This window comes from Oreochromis niloticus, linkage group LG16 (genome assembly GCF_001858045.2).
Source record: "Oreochromis niloticus isolate F11D_XX linkage group LG16, O_niloticus_UMD_NMBU, whole genome shotgun sequence".
NCBI lineage: Eukaryota > Metazoa > Chordata > Actinopteri > Cichliformes > Cichlidae > Oreochromis > Oreochromis niloticus.
In genome coordinates this window covers 12,472,447-12,481,750 of record NC_031987.2, presented here as the reverse complement: position 1 = coordinate 12,481,750, position 9,304 = coordinate 12,472,447, and the positions used below count along the sequence as shown (strand labels likewise).

At 38.8% G+C, this 9,304-nt stretch overlaps 1 long non-coding RNA gene across 2 annotated transcripts; it reads left to right on the top strand.

The window, feature by feature from the left end:
• Positions 1-5,050: 5,050 nt before the first annotated feature.
• On the top strand, positions 5,051-7,035 carry LOC112844184 (uncharacterized). Of its 2 annotated transcripts, XR_003216857.1 has the most exons (3): positions 5,051-5,221; positions 5,595-5,629; positions 6,076-7,035. It is a non-coding gene; the product is annotated as an uncharacterized LOC112844184 (long non-coding RNA). The 2 variants fall into 2 exon arrangements; XR_003216858.1 differs by lacking the exon at positions 5,051-5,221 and having other exon boundaries at positions 5,562-5,629; positions 6,079-7,035.
• The last annotated feature ends 2,269 nt before the right edge of the window (positions 7,036-9,304 follow it).

Genomic DNA, 9,304 nt, shown 5'->3' with positions numbered 1-9,304 from the left:
CACACACACACGGTCATTTTTCCATTACAACAGAGGACATTATGTTCACTTAAATTGTTTTTCTTTAGACTTACAGTGCCTGCCTGATCTTAACTTTAATCTCACGTTTACCCCGAAATTGAATGATTTTTAGAGCCTCACAGTATAAACAGTTTTTTTGCAACCACAGTGAAAACAATGCAATTCTCACGTTTATTTCTTCCTGTTACCTACTACTAAGTAGTAGTAATGCAATGACTCTTATATAGCATTAATTTGGCACATTACTATCCAAAGCAACCTAAAGTTACAGTCTGTGTGATTTCAGAGTGGTTGTCTGCTTCATGTCTTGCACCCTCTATTCTAAACTATGGTAAAAATTGAAATTGAAAATGAGCAAAATTTAGTCTCAGATGAAGAACAACATGTGATATTACACATTATTTACAGTATTTAACAGCAAAGCCAAAAACCAGATGCAGTGTCTGGAAAATTAAGTACAGCCTATGACTCAGTAGACACAGAAGCACTTTAAGCTGCACTTTATCAGTCTCTAAAACGCCGTTGAGCCATTTTCGCCCACTCTTCTTTACAATATTGTTTCAATTCGTAGAGGTCTTCAAGCATTTTCTTCAGGGCCACCACAGCATTTCACTGGGGTCAAGGTCTGGACTTTGGACTATTGCAACCCTGGGAGCTCCTCCTTCCTTCCAGTCTTTTTCTAATTTTACTGCCATGAAGTTTAACATTTAACATCCAATCTGAGGCCGGTACAGTCTGAGATGTAGCTCTTGGGCTTTTTATATTTTTTCTTTTCTTTTTTTTGTAGTTTCTCTGAGCATTTCATGGTCAGAGTTTTTAGAGTGAATTTGCTGAAATGTCCACTCCTGGCAAGATAGGCAGCTGTCTTGAATGCCTTCCACTTGTGAATAATCTTTCACACAGTAGGATGATTGATTTCAGATTGTTTAGAAATGGCTTCATAACCTTTCCCAGATTGGACAGCAACAATTGTCTCTCTGAGATCATTGCTGAAGTCTTTCCCTCTATGGCATTGTGTGAATGCACACACTTTTGTCACACTTTCTGATGTAATCATGTGTTTTTCATTACACTCTTATTTCCTATGGATGTAGCAACAGTCTACTTTATTGTGTAACCTGCTTCGTGCTCAGAACTTTGAAAACAACAATTTATGCCTGTTTTTTTGTTGTTGTTGTTGTTTGTTTGTAGGAGAACCTGCATCTGATATTTTTTAATACGCACAGGTTGTTTTCAGATGCTTCTGTGAAGAATTGGCTTCCTTTGAAATTTTTCTAATTAAATTAATGGAAGTACAAACAATGTTACAGAAATATTAACTAGAGACGGCCTCAGTTCACCTTTAGTTTGCCAATAATAAAACAAAGTCAGTGACGTGCTGGTATTCATCGTGGTAAAAAACTGAGGGTTCAAAGAGAATATATACTTAAGTGCACACAGCAGACTGGAGAGCCTTCAGACAACATAAACCTCTTCTGAAGTTTTTCTGTGAAGAACTGCAATTTAGGCTTTCACCATCACGCCACTTCATAGCTGAATGCTCTGGTACGATCAGTACTTTGAATTTGCAACTTGCAATCTGTGAGTCAAGCTACCCTCAGCAGGTCCTTGGTTATTTGTGGTTATTTGTGGGTAATGATAAGCTTATACCTTTTAATACTCTGTCCATGTTATGAACCCCGCAAAAACATTTTTAAAATTAATTAGTTAATTAATACATTTTTTGAGGAAATCACACGCACCCATAAAACCATGAGGAAAAGTCAAGAATCCCTCTTACCACTGATCCTGCCTACATATCTTCATATATTGTAAACCCATTAAAAGTGTGACATCTGTCTGCGTGCGCATGTGACAATTAGAGGAGGCACAGAAGAGCAGGTGTTTTCTTGCCTTAAAGAAAAGTAAGAAGAATCAGAGGTAAATCAAACCCCCAGAAAGATTGACAGCTCATCTGAATGGCAGGAGAGGAGAATTACATCATGTATATGTCTATTTCTTAGAATTACTATCTGACACACTCTCTTCAGCTCTCTGTACTACCAGCACACATATAGCATGTCTGCGCTTAATTGAGTGCTGTCTGAGTTCACTCGAGCAGAAAAAGGAAAGAAAGAGCAACCTAAAATGACAAAATGGCCATCCTCATTTATGTCAAGGTAATTGGCGCTCATACTGGAGAGATTATGGTTTCTAACAATGAGTATAATCCACAGCATCATAAACACGCTTAATAGGTTCATATTGAACCACTGAGTGTCAGCGCTCCCAGCATAAAAGTCCTTATGGAATAACTAATGAGCTCATTGCATGCAAATGCTTAACTTAGTAAGTGTCTAATAAGCATTCATTTATGTGATTACCTCCAAACGACTGAGAAGACACTATTGCTCATATTCAGGTCGGAACATGTTGGCACACTTTGTTTGTGCAGACGCCTCAGATTCCTCAAATATCTCTGGGAGCACAGTCATAGGTTTTTCTCTGAGTCCACAAAACACGTGTAGACTGGCCTAGTGAACTCCCATGCCTCCTCGGTCATCTGTGAGACTGTGAAAACCTTGCCCACTGTTCCACGGCCAAGATGGAGCCTGCATATTTTCTCCTCTATCTGAAGTCCAACTGTCAGCCGGAGCCTCCTTTTCAACACCCTTTCCTGTAAGGCCAAAAAGTGCAATGCTTGTGTTATAATTGGCGCGCACACTCTGATCTCCTTTTTGGAAAGGGAACACATTTTTACTTGAGGTGTTAGTATTGGTCAAAACTGCAGGTTCGCCAAGTCAATCAGACTTTTTTTGCACACTCAAGGAGCTGCTGTCTGTTAGCCATTAGGGGAAAAAATGAAAGTTCAAAGCACTGCAATATAAGTTTAATTTTTCTTATATGCAATCTAGGGTTTGCACAAAATATTCTGGCAGTCCATAGCTGTCAATATATTCAGTTCTAAACCTACATTGCCCTTCACAGAAACACGCCAGTAGCATGGCTAAAAAAAATCATTACAACTCAAGGACACTAAACATAAACCTGCTATTTGGAACTGGTGATAAAAAAGAATAAAAGCTTACTGTTGTGGGTAAAGTGTAGAGGCTACTTTATTTCAGGAAATAAAATGTGAATTTGCTTCTGAAAGGTACAGAATCACCATATTATCTTCATGCATTACAGAGTTTTTTGTTATGACCCACTGCCTCTGAAACAGATTAGCTCTGAATGTGTTGCTATGTGGAACCTTGACAGATGCATTTGAGGGAAAGATGAGCATATTCACTCTTTTCTGCATTTATTTTTTAAAGATCCAACCCACTGAGCCTCTAATCACAAGTGCATCCCAAACCTGTTCACAAGTTTTGCTCAAAGTTTTTTGAAGGACTTTTTCTTCCATATCTGAGGTCAGCTTGCTGAACAGATGTGTCCAACAGATGTCCAGCTGTCGATGGACTCATTAATTTTCTTTCTGACTTGAAGGGAAAAGAAAATGGCATTTCTTTGGATAACACACAAAGTATTGAATGTATCTAAAACCAAAATGCTTATTGAGACAGGAGACAAGATAAAGTATTTATCATTTATTCATAACTTTAACATTTTTCTTTTTTTCAATTAGACAGCAAAAACAAATGAAATCAGCAGATAAAGGGAACCTGTTAATTACAGGTGTCTAATTTGCCTCTAAAATGTTCCAAAACATATAAAACAAAGGAGAATTCATTACCTCAACAGTACGGGGCAAAACACTATCTGCAGTCTCACCTATTAGCAGTATCTAAGTGTAAGATTACGACAGTCATTAATCTTCCAGGCAGCAGTGGCTTATGGGAAGGGCCTGACAACCTGGGGCTAAGTGATACATGGACCTTGTCAAGACTCCTGATGGAGGGATGAATGAGACGACAAAAGGACTCACACATGCCCACTACACCTGACCAATACGGTCTGTGATAGGTGATAATTGGTATGTCAGCCCTAACAGTACCCTGACTATTTAGGAGCACATGATAATATTTACAATGTAAAATAAAGAAACACCACTTCATGCAGTGATGCGTCCTCTAATAACCATCTTTTCTGTGCACCAGCTCGTGGTTTCTTTTTCAGAGTTACATTAAAACTGCATTTATCACCTTACTGTACAGCAGGGCTCACTTTGCTCAGTTTTTCATAGTATGAAGCGCTGCTTTGTTTCCACGTATCTCATTTAATCTATTTTTAATTACAAACCATTCTGGACTCACTAATTGTGCAGTCAGACTGACTTAGTTTGGACTCTGGTGTATGACTGCCCCCTGGTATGAGGCCAGTAGAGATCATTACAATACTTCAAAGAAAACCCATTTTTTTTTACGTCAGTGATATTTCAGTGTAAAATGATTTTCTACCATGCGTACACTTGATCTTCATCTCAGATTGTATGACATATTTGGGCCCAGATAAAATGTTATATTAGTTGCACTTTAACTAGAAAGTAATGACATAAATATATGTATTAAGGTGCCATTCTGAATTCTGCATCTGTGTGTTGTAGCTTCAGTTCTTGCATCTGAGTCTTATGACAATTTACTCCCAGCAAATAAATGTCCATTGTATATTTTTCAAAGAGAAGATATGAATTCATGCTTCCTGAAAACAAAAGAATCTTTAAACTTGTATGAGTTTAAATGTGCATTCAAGAAAAAGTAATCTCTTATCTTTTATTACATTTTATAACACTTCAGCAAGCTATGTATGACAGTCATGGAGCTGTGCCGCTGTCATGTATGGCAATGATTGGTGGTGATTTTATTATATGGTATTTTATTCTCTCCATATCTACTGTCACTTCCTCTTGTGTAAACTGCTCATTTAGCTACAGTTCTCGCTTCCTGTTTTACTTTGGTACTTTCTTAGTTTCACGTCCTCTTCCTGTTTCATTGTCTTTGATTATTTTCACCTGCATCTTGTTACCCTGCTGTGTCCTATTTCCTGATTACCCTTATATGTATAAATAGTGATGTCTTCACTACAGTCTTTGCTTCAGTGTCAGCTGTGTCATACATACATAACAGTCTATGTGCTCTTTGTGAGCTTTAGCAACTATACCTGCCTAATCTAAGTTTCCAGCACTTTCTCAAACATGAATGTCCTCCTGCTGCTTTTTGTTTAGTTCCTGCTCAATCCTAATTTCAATCTGGCTGCTTTTCAAGATTATTGTCTCATACAGGTGAAGCTTTTATTTATATCCAACTGAGCCAATTTGTGTGTGTAAGATCACACTGTGTGTGTAGCTAGCTGTGACCCATCAGAAAAGTTTTCAGCAGTTAAAGTTCACAGTGTGTTTGTTCAGGAACATTCATGTCACTTCTTTTTTAACACTCAAGGTGTCATAAAAAAGAAAAGCGAGCAGAGGGTGGAACTACAAAGTGAGATTAATGGCTTAAAGTTGGAGATTTTTATGAAATTTGTGCTTTGAAAATAATGGCTAAATCACCATGGTAACTTATGCAAAACACACAACCTTGTCAATAACAGGTTATGTTTAGAGTTTTGATTTAAAATCTGTGGGAAGAGACACATTTTCATTCTTTTATTTACAGCGTATTTTAACTGTGATATGGATTCTGTCCTAGAGGTATTTATATATTTATATGAATTTATATGTGTAAACTGTGTATCACATTATCACTTGAATGTGTATGTATTCAGTTGGCGATGCAGAAAATGTACAAATATTTTCATACCTGGTTCTAATCTGTAGTTAAGTCTCTTTTACAGCAGCTGCTAGTGCAGCAGCTTTTATTTTTCACTTTGAACTGTGACAAACTGGTTTCCACAGCTCCGTTATATGGGACTGTAACAAGTTTAAATGTAACCAGTTTCTGAGCTCTAATATGTAGCCATCACATTATTAATAACAGCAGCTCTGAGACATGAAATGTTTATCGTACTGCTCTATGTGCTAAATCCTGACATTAACAATTTTCTGCAGTATTAATTTCTTGCCTGTTTGCATATATTTTTATGTTATTTATAGTTTATCGCCATTTTATTATCATCATAACCTGATAATTTCTCTAGTAGGAGGCACCCATGGATTTGTTCAAAAAACCTACAAAGGTTTTGCTGAACTTTGAGGCTGTGTTGAACTTTGTAGTGTACCCCTCAGGACAGCACACACTGAGGGTAACTCAACAGATGCTACAACAAAAGACACGGGGAGGATGCCGTATATACAGACACAGAAGGCTGATTAGGGATACAGCTGGAGGAATAAGACACAGGTGCTCACAATCGGAACCATCAGGGGAAGACAGACAGGAAGCGAGACCCGAAGCAAGACCCAAGAGAAACCATCTGTCAAAGTAAAACAGGAAACAAGCCTAAAGACATATAACTAAAAAAAGGATAAAAAGATTTCCACTAATCATGAACACAGAGACAAGAAAACACCAGAGGACAAAGGCATAAACATGCGACAGAGTAACGAACAAAGAGGGATTAAACTTGGGGAAAAAACATGGAGCTCAAAATAGAAACTGAAGCTGAACACAGACCAAAGATTCAAAACCAGAGATGAGAACAGAGCAAAAATTAGAGCTCTGCAGTATCACCTGAAATCAAACTTCGAACTCAAAACAGGTATGAAGCACTTCAGACCTTCAAACTGTGCAATAATAAAACTCAAACAGAAACACAGACTCGTATAAAAATCCAAGAAGCTGTGAAGCAACAGTTCATCCTCCAAGGTGAGACTTCTGATGTGTCTTGAAGGCATCTCTCTAAAAAAAACAAAAACAAATCAAAAACAAATAAAGCAGCTCACCTGAAGAAAAAAAAAAAGACAACAAACTTGCCTTCAGGCTCACACACTAAACAAGCCCAGTGACCTGAAAAACAGCAAAACAAATCTTTCATTCTGTTGCAGAACACTGCTAAGTGGGTACAGTTCTCCCTACAATTTCCCATATTCCATCTATTTTTCCCCTCAACCAATAAGCCAACCACTGTGTAAAACCAATTATTCCACTGGAAAATGAGCATCACTTTCCTTTTTTGCTTTTCCAGATGTGTAAATAAGACTTGAGGTTAAATATCTATTGAGGGGTATACCGTGGTCTTGATTTGGTGGATGATGTTTTGTTTTGTTTTGTTTTTTAATGTGTGGGTCTTTTACTATCTCTGAAAAAACATATGCAGAACTTGGACATACTCAGGCACTCAGAGATGTTGTGTAGCAGAGGATGGGATTTGCTGTCTAAAAATGGCCAAAGAGGAGGAGGAGGAGGGGTTGAAGATGAGGAGTAAGTGAGAAGATACGAGGAAATGTAGAGAGAGAGAGCGATATTTTTCATTCCGAGCTGACATGGAAAGGAGTGTGAGGAGAAAAAGGCTGGTCGTGAGCAATAATTAGGTCCAAAACGAAAATAAAACAAAAAGAAAAATGTCTGGACACAAAATCAAGAATTGCGGGAGAGGCAGAGAAACAGAAAATAAGCTGTCATTGTCTAAATAAGATTTATATATTTGTAGGACAACAGCGATGAAGCAATAACTCAGATCGTTTATTTAAGCCTGAATAAAAGGGAATGTCCATTTTTCTTGTCGTGTGAGGGCTCTTCAAGTACACACACTCATGCACACAAAGTCTGGCCCGTCTGAAAAGCGGATGGCACAACAATCTCCAGGGCACAATGCTTCACTCCACCCACTCATCTCCACTGAGAGGATGGAAAGAGGAAAAAAAAGTAGGGGTAAAACTGGAATGTGGGAGGCCAGAGAGGTAAATAAATAAATAAATAAAAGGAGAAAGAGGAAGAGAAATGCCCAGAGAGTAAGCAGAGGCATGCAGGGTAAGAAAACAGCAGGCGAGACAAGGAGAGGAAATGAGGAGAGGAAAGGAGAGGAAGAGGGAGCAGAGGGGAGGACGGGGAGGAGGATGACACAGCGGAGAGAAGAGAAAGAGGAGTGTATGTTTGCGTCACATCTGCAGTGGAGGAGAACTGCCTGACAGTCATCAGACGCCTGCTGAATGACAATCTCCCCTCCTCTCTCAGGTGGCTGGCTTATCCTTCCTTCTGTTTTTTCTTTGTTTCTTTTTTGGGAGCAAAACACCTAAAAAAAAAATAAACAAAACCCCAAAAACCCAGAAACACCCCACTTGTCCTACAATGTCCTTGAAATGGGATGCGCTGCGGTGGCTGATGTCACACATGGTAACCATATTTCCTAATAACAGCTGTGCTCCTCGAGGTTGTATGCGTAGCCTGAAGTCACGTCATCACAGTCGATAAACTATTAGTGGAATCGGTGCTTGGTGAGAAACATAAATTGAGCACAGTCGAGGTCCACCTGGTGTAATTTGCGGGCATCAGCTGTCAGAGCGAACAGGTTACGGATGCATTAAAGGCAGTGTGACTGAATTTGTAAAGACTTTCCTTGTTGTTTGATATAAACTGCAACAGTTGCATGTAGTATTTCCAGTGTTTGTACAGTCTAGATTAACACTAAGGCTGGATCTAGGTTGGCCTGTGATGACTTCATCAACAGCAGGAAAAAGAAAAAAAAGTAAAAAGAAAGACCTCATGTAACCTGTTTCCTTTTACTTTTGTGCAAACCTCAAAAGCTGAGAAATGGTTGCAGTGATGTGGCTGAAATGAACCAGAGTTCCCATTTAAGGATGTTACTGTTGCTTTCTTTGTCAGTAACAGGTGAGCAGTCAGTGAGTATCCATCGCAGCCCTGAACTTCTATAGACATTACAGGAGATGTAAGAATTGCGGAAGAGGATGAGGGCCAGTGGGGTCTTTTGGAAAATTTTATCAGAAAAAAGTCCGAATTTGGAATTTTTAAAATCAGAATCCTGAAAATTAAATTCCTAATGATCACACCCACCCCTACAACCACTTTTTTTTTTTCAGTCACCCTAATCCTCTTCTGTAATGAACAGTGCAGGTAACTGCCTGAAGGACTGACAACAAATTTGTGGGAGCAATGCATCTTGTCTTAGCTCCTGCACCCTACAGGCACCACCCTTCACCTAAACAGGTGTCAAACATAAGGCTCGGGGGACAGAATCAGCCTTCCTAAAACTCCAATTTGGCCCAGCTTTAGACAATGTGAAGGAAAAAATTTGGGGCAGACTGCTGGAACTGCACTTTTCTTCTTATATTAAACTATCACAGGGATTAAATGTGTAGTTAAACTTCCCCTGGCTAAAATGCAGACCCAATTCTCATGACATGTCTGAAAACAGCTAAAGATGGGAGAATTAGGCAAAGTCCATACTTTACTTTTTGTTTCTAGGCTAC